Genomic DNA, 12,769 nt, shown 5'->3' with positions numbered 1-12,769 from the left:
GTATGAAGCCTATACCACCACCTTTAGCTGGTAATCTCATAATCATGGAACACATGAGCCACTAGAGGCCAATCAGATGACAGCTTTAAGATTTACTGTTGCTGAAGGGAAAAGAAGGAATGGCAAAGACTGTGCAGAGGGAGCACATGTAAGGAAGGGAGATGTCACATACCTGTATGCAGGAGCCTAAGATGATGAAGGTAGCCTTTTGGACAGTTCCCGTCTGAGCAGCCCTGGATAGTGAGACAGAGACTGCGGAACAAAAGAAGTGCCAAGGTGCAGCTACTGTGAACAGGAACTTGAGGGAGCTGGTATCTGATGAGCAGAGATACAGCTGGCAATGCACTGTGATAGCACCAAGTTCAGTGGATAGCGTACACCAGGACATACACAGAATCAGAGTCAGGAACAAGCAGAGGTCGGCAGAAATTAGGCAGCAAGGTACAGAATCACTAAGCAGAAGCGGGGTCGGTAGTCCAGGCTGGGGTCGGTAGCAGAGCTGGACAGCCAACATGAGCGGATAGGGATAATGCAAGACCAGGGTACGAGCAGAAGCCGGGTTGGCAACAGGATCACAGATGCACATCAAGACAAGATCACTGGGATATGGCTGAAGACCATACAGCAGAGGAATAGTGTAGGATTCAAGTTTAAATAGGCCGCTTGTCAGCAATGCGTGAAAGCTTGCTCACATGTGCATGTGCACATGCAAATGACCAATCTGTCTTCTATGCTTATGCCTATGTGCAAACGTATTAGCCAAACAGTATCTCCTAGCCTGACAGCTGGTACCACGTTCCTGACAGGAGAAAAGAAAAACAGGAGAGGTGACAGGATAAACTCTGCTGCTAGGATGACAGAAAAGAGTTAAACTTAAAAAGATAGTGTCTTATCTTTTCTCCCTGATATTCCCTCTTTTCTCCCTCATGGGCAGCCTGTGAACCTCAGCACTGTAAAGCTTCTGTCAGTCTTCCTCTATAACTGAGCCAAGACATACAATTAAGGCTGGGTATGTACATATTTTAATTGAAGAAAGTGACACAGTAATTCTGGAGGCGATTTACAGCACACATTGGTTTTGGTAACAAAATGTTAATGTGGAATGTTTGATAACAATTAATATTATTTAACAAAAGAACAAACTGTTAGAAGTACAGTTCTGCTTTAAAGCGGAGTTCCAGCCATTTCACTCACCTGTCCAACGGTCCAGCGATGCGGCCGCCCGAAGCCTCGATCCTCTCCCTCGGCGCCGACATCACTGCTGTGGGCACCCGGCTGTGACAGTTTGCGGCTTCACAGCCGGGTACGCACTGCGCATGCGCGAGTCGCGCTGCGCGCCGTGATTGGCCGGCAATCTTCTAGGACCTCTGACATGTCCCAGAAGATTGCAGGGAGGGAGGGGGAGAGGAGAACTTCCGCTCAGGGCGCCGCGGCGCTCCGAGCGGAAGTGGGAGCGGGTACCTGTCAAAACTAGGTACCCGCTCCCCCCCCCAAAAAATGACATGCCAAATGTGGCATGTCAGGAGGTTAGGACCACCTAAAGCGGAAGTTCCACTTTTGGGTGGAACTCCGCTTTAAGTCAAACTAAAGCCATTAACCTGCCTGGATTAGACAAACAAACAGAGAGAGTGGTTACTCAGAACAGTCTTCAGGAAGTATACTTCTACTTTCCTCCCACTGACCCTATAAGGTAGCCTGTGTGTGAGTTGCCTCAGAAAAAGAGGAACTAGTGCATAGATCCCCTTCAAAATCCATACCAGGCCCAAAGGGGAGGACACGTGCCCCATTTTATTTTACATTTTTTTATGTTGGCTCTTCTGTTTAAGTTTTGTTGTCAGTGGGAAATCCCCTGATGACAGCAGGGATGCCTCATCAATTTTAGGACACCAGTGGGTGCCTGTTCCTAGCAGCCAATGACTCATCCCTGCTGCTAACAGCAGGGATGAGTCATTGGCTGTTAGGATGCCGGCGGATGCCGAATCCTTAACTGACTCATAACTGCTGGCTAACAGCAGGGACGAGTCACAGTAGTAAAACATGCATTAAAAACGTATAAAAAAGACACCAAGCCACACTACAGCTGCACTAAAAAATTGCACTGACATTTGGATCAAATTTGCACTGCACTAGTGTAAACCTAGCCTTACTGTACTTTGCAAAAGCTTCTAAATTTACTGTTCAATAGCTAGTCTGTCCAACAGCCAGTAAGTGATCCTATTATTTTTTAAGCTGGACTTGTGGGCTGAGGTTGTGAAGCAATGATTGAGGTACATATGTAAACTAACACACTACACTTACTCAGTAAGCTAAATCTTCAGTATCAGGATGTCCACTAGCACTCGCTATGACACAGTATGTCTTAAGTGAGGGGCTTTGCAAAATGGAGCAGAATTATCCAATAGATTTATCAAATGTACCTTTATGACAGTCCTTGGTAACTGGAGGATACCATCAATAGATCAAGAGTTCTGCGATATTGCCGTAAAAGTATCAATCACAAGACCCAGTGTTATCATACAAAGGCCTGTATGTGAAGGACTTCATACAAGTGCTAAACAAAGAATCTTATTTTTTTGCCTTGACCGTTAAATCACTTGGCCGTGTCAATAAGTTGACTTTGAACATTGCAGTTGATAATGCCTTCATTGTTTTCTGAAGTAACTTTTCCATTATTAAAGTGTTTCCGTATCTACTCAATAACTTTCAGAGCTTTTATGTTCTCTAACCAGTGAATATGTGCCCTTTGTAAGACCTACATTAGTAGATAAGTCACCCTAGCTTAGAGTAGCAAAATCATTGTGGTGAAGGAGGCAGGCTAATCTTTGTTTATTTTGTAGTACATCTCTTTATTACATAAGCGTGTCACGATTCAATTACAAAGTTTAATTTTTATACTTCTTTTTATTGAGGTGCATGAAGCACAATTACTGCAATGACCACTGGCCTTGAGGAAAGAACATTAAAAATGACCTTTGTCGGTATGTCACTCATTCTGTAATGTTTTCTTCTTTTCCATTTTCCATTTAGCTCACCACTATTTTCATCCAGTATCCCACTCAAACTGCAAGCTTCATCACTATGACAACCAGATAACTTTATGAAGATCACACTTATACTCATATACATATGTTGTACAATGTCCATGTGCTACTCTGAAAGTTTAAAGCGATTCTTCACCCTCTTTGTAAAGCAAGCCTCATTTAAGTTATCAGGTAAATATACACTATTTTGCCAAAAGTGTTGGGACACCTGCCTTTGCACGTACACGAATGGTATCCCAGTATTAGTCCGTAGGGTTCAATATTGAGTTGGCCCACCCTTTGCAGCTACAACAGCTTCAACTCTTCTGGGAAGGCTGTCCGCAAGGTTTAGGACTTAGGAGTGTGTCTATTGGAATGTTTAAACATTCAGCCAGTCAAGTTCCTCCATCCCAAACTCACTCATCCATATCTTTATGGGCCTTGCTTTGTGCACTAGTCCAAATCATTTGGAGGATGAGGGAATGTAGTGTGGGTTGTTTGTCAGGGGTTGGGCTTGGCCCCTTATTTTCAGTGAAGGGAATTCTTAAGGCATCGGCATACCAAGAAATTTTGGACAATTTCATGCTTCCAACTTTGTGGGAACAGTTTGGGGATGACCCCTTCCTGTTCAAATATGACTGCACACCAGTGAACAAAGCAAGGTCCATAAAGACATGGATAAGCAAGTTTGGGGTGGAGGAACTTGACTGGCCTGCACAAAGTCCTGAACTTAACTTAATAGAACACTTTTGGGATAAATTAGAGCGGAGAATGCTAGACAGGCCTTCTCGTCCAATATCAGTGCCTGATCTCACAAATGCGCTTCTGGAAGAATGGTCAAACATTTCCAAAGACACACCCTGAACCTTGTGGACAACCTTCCTAGAAGAGTTGCAGCTGTTATAACTGCATAGGGTGGGCCAACTCAATATTGAACCCTACGAACTAGGATGCCATTAAAGTTCATGTGCGTGTAAAGGCATATATATTATCTTTGGATTTTACCATTTTTTTCAGTTGTTAAGTACCGTATTGTTCAATTGTTTCCGCTGCCTTAGGCTGTGGCCAGGTAGGCAATTGACTTCATAAGCATTGTCCAATTGACTCCTGGGATATCGGCATCAAAAATTCAAGGAGTAATTTGGCATCCTCTACTGGTGTGTGTGTTGCACTTTGTGATTACTTTGTGATTGCAAGCTTGATAATTTGATGTGCATGCTGGGTAGCCAGCTGCACTAAATTCTGGAAGAAGGCGGGCGCTGTCTTCGGGTGCCTTTACTTAGAATGGCCGCCAGCACATTGGAGTTAAGAGGTACTATAGTCCACATTACACATGAAAAGACTTGATTTTATTTCAATTTAATAGCCTAATTACAGAAATTGCCCCCTATGGATGCTGATAGTGATTTTAAGTGAAAATTTTGTTGTTCCAATGAAGCTCTTCTTTGATAACCATACACAGACATTATGGTCCTTACCAAACCTGACAGAATGTAAATGTATCAGTTGCTTGCAGTGCTGTATATATTCTGAAAGGTGGCTATTGGAAATGCAGATTTATTTATAAATAACTACTGAATGAATTACTGCATAAATGCGGCGTGGCTTGGAGGCGATCAGCCTGTGGCACTGCTGAGGTGTTATGGAAGCCCAGGTTTCTTTGATTGCGGCCTTCAGTTTGTCTGGATTGTTGTGTCTGGTGTCTCTCATTAGTGTCTCCCACACTGCAAAAGTACCAATACCTGGATTAATGATCATGGTATCACTGTGCCAGCAAACTCGCCTGACCTCAACCCCATAGAGAATCTGTGGGGTATTGTCAAGAAGAGGATGAGAGACACCAGAATCAACAATGCAGATGAGCTGAAAGCAACCTTTCATAACACCTCAGCTGTGGCACAGGCTGATCGCCTCCTTTGCCACGCTGCATTGATGCAATATTTCATGCAAAAAGAGCTCCAAACCAAATATTGAGTGCACTGAACATGGACATACTTTTCAGTAAGCCAACATTTCTGTATTAAAAATCCTTTTTTTAATGGTCTTATGTAGTATTCTAATTTTCTGAGATAAAGAATGTTGTGTTTTTACTAGCTGTAAGCCATAATCATCAAAATAAAAGAAAGAAATGCTTGAAATATATCACTCTTTGTGTAACGCTTCTATATAAAATATATGAGTTTCACTTTTTGAATTAAATTTCTGAAATCAATTATTTTTTGATGATATTCAAATTTTATGAGATACACCTGTAAATACGTGTCTACTCCTAAATCTTCAAATGGCAAACCCAACATTACACCCAACCACTAAAGGAAGAGCCAGATATTTGAGAATAGTTGCAGACCATGTTATACATACACTTCTTTAAGTTATTGTTTTATGTTTAATAATTTAAATTCAGAGTATAGGTATGCTAATATACACAGGAAACGGAGGGGTACACTGACCATGACTGTATGGTTAGTAGTAATACACAGGACTTGCCACTATGGCTAACAGAGGGTGAGATCAGGGAAAGGCTGGATAAACTTACCACAAACAAATCACCAGGCCCGGATGGCGTACATCCGAGAGTACTCAAGGAACTCAGTAAGGTTATATCTAGACCACTGTTCCTGATCTATGCTGACAGTATTAGGACAGGAGATGTACCAGGGGAGTGGAGGAAAGCAAACGTGATTCCGATATTCAAAAAGGGTCAGAGGCATATACCGGGAAATTATAGGCCTGTCAGTTTGACATCAGTAGTATGTAAACTTCTGGAGGGGATGATAAGGGACTATATTGTAGAGTTTGCTAAAGACAACAGCATCATCAGCAGTAACCAGCACGGGTTTACAAATGGGCGTTCTTGTCAAACCAATCTCTTAACATTCTACGAGGAGGTGAGCTGTGAGCTAGATAGGGGTAGACCAGTGGATGTGGTGTACTTAGATTTCGCTAAGGCGTTTGATACAGTTCCCCATAAGCGCTTAATTTATAAAATAAGGTCTGCAGGTATCGACAGCAGGGTTTGCTCTTGGATACGGAACTGGCTAAAAGGGCGTGTCCAAAGGGTGGTAATAAACAGCGCATATTCAGACTGGTCTGAGGTAGTAAGCGGGGTCCCCCAAGGCTCAGTCCTGGGACCAACCTTGTTCAATTTATTCATAAACAGCATTGAGGACGGGATCAGTAGTTCGATAGCAGTTTTTGCAGATGACACAAAATTGGGCAGGGCAATAACTGCACAGCATGAAGCAGATATCCTACAGGATGACCTGGACAAAATAACGGAGTGGGCAACGACTTGGCAAATGAGGTTTAACGTGGAGAAGTGTAAGGTTTTGCACTTGGGGACTAGAAACATAAAAGCACAATACACATTAGGAGGGGAACCCTTGGGGGAATCAAAAATGGAGAAAGATCTGGGAGTCTTGGTTGATGATAGACTAGGCAACAGAATGCAATGTCAAGCGGCAGCTGCCAAAGCCAGCAGAATATTAGCATGCATAAAGAAAGGGATGTATTCCAGAGATAAGTCTATAATCCTTCCACTTTATAAAACTCTGGTAGTATTCTGTCCAGTTCTGGTCGCCAGTCCTCAGGAGGGATGTGTTGGAGCTGGAGAGAGTCCAGAGAAGGGCAACTAAACTAATTAGGGGATTGGAGGACCTTAGTTATGAAGAGCGTCTGCAATCGCTTGATTTATTCTCCCTGGAGAAGAGACGCCTGAGGGGGGACATGATAGCAATTTTTAAATATCTCAATGGGGATCTCAGCTTAGAAAAAAAACTGTTCAGTTGAAGGGATTGCATGAGGACTCGGGGGCATACAATGCGATTAGAGGAGAAGCGTTTTAACCTCAGGCAACGTGGGGGGTTCTTTACTGTTAGGGCTACAAGATTGTGGAATTCTCTACCACAAGAGGTGGTTTCTGCGGGTAGTATGGTGGCTTTCAAAAGACTATTAGATGTACATCTCAAGGATCATAACATTCAGGGTAATGTGAGATGATTACAGCCACACACACCTACACAGGTTGAACTGGATGGACTGTTGTCTTTATTCAACCTCACCTACTATGTAACTATGTAATATTGTAGATGACAGATTCATATATGAGAGGGCTGGATAGCTGCATACATTATTGTCCCATATGGATAGAATGGTTGGCTAGAATCATATTGTAGGTGCATATACATTAATAATATTATTGAAGCTGCATAGGAAGTGACTGTAACCCTAGTGCATCATGGTAAACTCTGGGGGTTATTTACTAAAACTGGAGCATGCAAAATCTGGTGCAGCTTTGCAAAGAAACCAATCAGCTTCAAGGTCTTATTGCCAAAACTTAATTGAACAAGTGAAGTTAGAAGCTGATTGGCTACCAACGTGTAACTGTGACAAAACAGTTTTTTTTTTTTTTTTTTCTTTTTAAGGAACCACAGACATTTTATTATTTACTTCTGTGTCCCTACTGGGGACTAGGGATGATTGAACGGTTCGGGTCGACCATCGGTTCGACCCGAACATTGGCTGTTCGTGGTTCGGCCGAATTTAGAACTTTTTGCTGAAAAAGTTTGGAATTCTGCAACCAGAACCGACCAAAATGCAATGGTTCAGGAAATGGGCTTTAAAAGCCAGTGATTGGACCAGAACCATCAGTAAAAGCCAATTGAGGGGGCAGGAGAATGCTAGGAATGTGATTGGAGTGACTAGGGGGTCCAAAGTCCAATCATTAGTGAATACGGCCCCCAGTATATAAGATAGCCCCCGCCAAATTCCTAGCATTGTTATACAGGGACATGAAAGAGAGTGGAAGCAGTTCTGTGACTTTTGCTACAAAGTGTCATTTAGCAATTTTTAGTGTGAGGAAAGGGATATCTAGTGTAGTTAGGGTGCTATTTTCCACTATAGTTAGCTTTAATTATTCAGTTTCTGTAGGGAAAGTGTTAAGTGTAAGGGGACCGTAGTGTAGTGTAGGGTTAACTGACTCTGACTGCTATGGCAGGGTGACAAAACCCTTCCATATTAGGGTGACCGCTATAGAGAAAAGATTGTTTCTCTTGTGTCACATTCAGAGCAGGAATATGGCTTCTCACTGGTCAGCTTGCTTTTTGGCTGCAGGCGTTTATAGGGCTTTTTTGAGGAGATGTTTGGAGTCAGGCATGACATCTAAACATCTGTGTATGTGTATATATATACATACACCCATGTCTGTATATATACACATACACATATATAGGTGTGAAAGTAGCAGAAACATATGCTTGCGCTAATTAAATAATTAACAGGCATATGGCTCCGCTCCTATAACACCTATATGTGTGTATGTGTGTAAATATATACAAGTGTGTGTGTATATATATAACCCTATACAGAAGTTCAGATGTTTTGCCTGCCTCCAAAGACCCCAAAAAAATGCCCAAAAAATGCCCAGGTGTGTTCTTGCAGGTGTTTTTTTTGGGCATTTTTTGGGGGTCTTTGGAGGGAGGCTAAACATCTGAACTTCTGTATAGGGTTATATATACACACACACTTGTATATATTTATACACATACACACATATAGGTGTTATAGGAGCGGAGTCATATGCCTGTTAATTATTTAATTAGCGCAAGCATATGTTTCTGCTACTTTCACACCTATATATGTGTATGTGTATATATACAGACATGGGTGTATGTATATATATACCCCTACACAGAAGTTCAGATGTTTTGCCTGCCTCCAAAGACCCCAAAAAAATGCCCAAAAAAATGCCTGCGCCAAAAAAAATGCCCAGGTGTGTTGTTGCAGGCGTTTTTTTTGGGCATTTTTTGGGCGTCTTTGGAGGCAGGCATAACATCTGAACTTCTGTGTAGGGGTATATACACCCATGTATGTATATATACACATACACATATATAGGTGTGAAAATAGCAGAAATCTATGCTTGCGCTAATTCACACTAATATGGCTCCGCTCCTATAACACCTATATGTGTGTATGTGTATAAATATATACAAGTGTGTGTGTATATATAACCCTATACAGAAGTTCAGATGTTATGCCTGCCTCCAAAGACGCCCAAAAAATGCCCAAAAAAAAACGCCTGCAACAACACACCTGGGCATTTTTTTTGGCGCAGGCATTTTTTTGGGCATTTTTTTGGGGTCTTTGGAGGCAGGCAAAACATCTGAACTTCTGTATAGGGTTATATATACACACACACTTATATGTATTTTACACATACACATAGGTGTTATAGGAGAGAAGCCATATTAGTGTGAATTAGCGCAAGCATAGATTTCTGCTATTTTCACACCTATATATGTGTATGTGTATATATACAGACATGGGTGTTTGTATATATACCCCTACACAGAAGTTCTGATGTTTTGCCTGCCTCCAAAAACCCCCCCAAAATGCCCAAAAAAACGCTTGCTACTAAACCGGCAAGGTGTGAAAATAGCGGAGCCATATCCCTGTTCTATAAGTGACATAATACAAACAAACTTTTTTTTATGGTTCTGGACATGCTACAGAGCTGAAACTTCACAGGTACACTTTTTAGACCCCCCAGATACTAAATCCAAAGATTTTTTTTTTTTTTTATTTTTTTTATTTTTTCAATAATTGTCTCTCTATCAAAAATGACAATTTTTAAGAACTTTTTTGTGTGATTAATAGTCCCTGGGGCATGACCCAGAACCCTAGGCACTTTTTAGGGGCATTTATTGGGTTTTAGGGCTTCAAAATGGTGTTTATTATTACCGAAGTTCGGGTCCCATTGATTTCAATGGAGTTCTGAAATCCGGGCCGAACTTTCGGGAAGTTCGGATGTTCTGGCCGAACCGAACTTTTGAAAAGTTCGATCATCCCTACTGGGGACATTTCTCCTCACTTTCTGCTAACTAATGATCATCTTACAAGTAACTGAGGACCAATGCTCCCAGCTCGATAACAGACAATAATAAAAACCTTTTTAGTGGATTTGGAAAAATTGAGATTGTTTTTCAGATGGTTATTGTCGTCTTTTGGAAGATTTTGCCACTTCCTGTTCCAGTAACAAAAAACACACAGAGCAATAAAAATTTGATAGAGATTCCAACCCAATCTAAAGAAAAAAAAAGTTTTTTTTTTAGACTTCTACTTTACTCCTAGGACAACTGCATAACCCATGTGCTGGACCATGTTTGGAGGCTCAGAATACCGAGTCAATGTTGGAGTATGTCACAATGATATACTCACATTAACTTTATCTCAGGTCCTGAGACAGAAGCCTAAAGTAAATCTATGACCAAGCTAAAGATATTGAAGTATTTAAATATTCTTAATAAGCAGTAGATGAGCATTAAAATTAGCCCCCAATCGGCCTCTGTAGCTATAGGCACTGGTAAAGTTTACAGCAGAAGCACTGGCATCCTCCAAGTCGTTCTCTCAAAAGCTCAGTTCCCCCTTCCCAGCATTAACCTCATAGCTGAGGGCTGGCCTGCAATTGCAGAAAAATGACAGTTGTATATACACCCTGATATGGTGTTGTCATCATTTAGACCCAAACCGCAGCAATAAAGAGCCAACCAAAAAAACCTTCCTTATCTGGAGTTAGTCTACTATTATGTACTACTTATAAAATGCAATGTCTGGTTGCAGTTTTGATTTAAAGCTGAATAGAAGATATTACAAACACCAGTAACTGCAGTTGTGTAGTTATTGAACACAGCTAGAACAATATCCACATATGAATTAAAATCATGTATATATGTATCTGTTTGCAAATTTAAAGGGTAGATAGAGAGATAGATAGATAGATAGATAGATAGATAGAGAGATAGATAGATAGATAGATAGATAGATAGATAGATAGATAGATAGATAGATAGATAGATAGATAGATAGATAGATAGATAGATAGATAGATAGATAGATAGATAGATAGATAGATAGATAGATAGATAGATAGATAGATAGATAGATAGATAGATAGATAGATAACAGGCTACTATTATTTAATAACAGGATTGCCAGATAAAATTGCATAGCTGTCTACATATACAATATTACTTACTTTAATTTTAGTGGTATGCAGTATAGAATAACATAAAGAGGCAAATTAGCATAAGTCTATGCACCTCGCACATTATCTTTTAATGTGTACAAAATACAGTGAAATTCAAAGTAAGCATTCTTGAAATTAAGTACAGTAAAGTAAGTTGTCGAACATCTTGGAATCTCACCACAAGTATCATAATTAACTTTAATAATTATAGATGTAAATGCGGACAAGCCACAAGGTTTTAATGGTGTGCCACATGCTTCTGCTAATTATTTTAGAGTTTGAACACATTCGGTGCCAGCTAATTATAAACCCTGCTATGGAAATCATCTGTTTATATTAGACTTATTGATCTCTAGTGCTTAAGCAATATGAAAAGGGAAATCTACAGTGCTGGACCATCTGCTTTGTATTCATAATTGCTTTCAAAGAATGAAATATTTAATAAGTCGGCTACTGTATTTAAATTGTTTAGTTGTGAACTTTTTCAAGTGACAGGCGAATGTTTGTGGTGAAAATAGAATCATTATTATGTTCCATCTCTTTGTTTTCTTCATTAAGTTCCAGTGTGCTGTAACATATACTTTATTTTAATCTAAAAGAACAGTAGAACTTGGGAACTGAGAGTTCGTAAGGTTTCATTTCACTTCACACCACGACAGCTTAATAGGTTTTTGCATTTCTGTTTTAGAACCAGCATCTTAATTGCACATTTTATTTTTACCTGCTCAATTCAATTGCTCATATATATTTTATTTTATACTGTTTTCAGGGACAGACAAGTTCACGAAGACCCCTATGCACGAAAAGTGTCAAAACCCTCTTTATTATACTTAATTATTATCCAACTTGTTCTTCTTACCTGGTTCTCTTAGACCCTTTCCATCTGCTTCAGCAGGTCACTGGCAACACTCATTAATTGTAACAAGCTTGTTAAGAGCTCATTCACATGGGTGGCCAGGGGGGCAGCAAAAGCAGAGGGTAAGCTAAAGTTTTACTACTCCCGACCATCCACCTAAACACTGCAATGCAACCTCTCAGAGCCATACTGAAGGTGAGGCTGTGGCCGCGCTGCTTTTTGGATGTGGCAAAGGTTAAATGGCATGCTGCAATTAGCAAGCAGTTCCGCCACTGAACATGTGACCAATCCAACAAATTGGGTCATGCTACAACCGTCCTATAACCATTGCAATGCACACATGCAGCACAGAGGCTTCTCAATTTGAGGGTTAAAGCAGATGGCGAGGCAACATTTCACCTCCTCAGCTCCTGTCAAATGCCGTCTGTAAAACAGTCCACCTTTCAGTGGGACAATTGAAGGAACAATGCCAATAACTAATCTAATGTAAAGCTAATAAAAATAACACATTATGTGAGTGAAAACCCCAGTTTCACAATGTTTACTGATCAGATTTTTGCAAACAACTAAAAGCTTTTTGATTGCAACTGCATTTTTATAAAAAGAAAACTGGTGATATGCTGTGAATTAACAATGAACTTTATGGGGACAGTCTCTTCTTGGATCCTTGCTTGTCTCAGGTCAGTGCAGCAATGTATTTGAGGATATGAATATCACACAGGCTGTATACAGGCTAGAAAGCTGGAGACTATTCCAACCCCAAAAGGTATCAGGTTCATGAGTTTGTTATTTTTATAAATATTGTAAACTCTGGCAATTTTTTTTAATCTACTACTAGGTCCTTGAGAATGTGTGCAAATCATCTAA

This window comes from Pelophylax lessonae (assembly GCF_965119305.1).
Source record: "Pelophylax lessonae genome assembly, chromosome: 3".
NCBI classification, from domain to species: domain Eukaryota; kingdom Metazoa; phylum Chordata; class Amphibia; order Anura; family Ranidae; genus Pelophylax; species Pelophylax lessonae.
Note: the sequence above shows the minus strand (reverse complement) of the source record.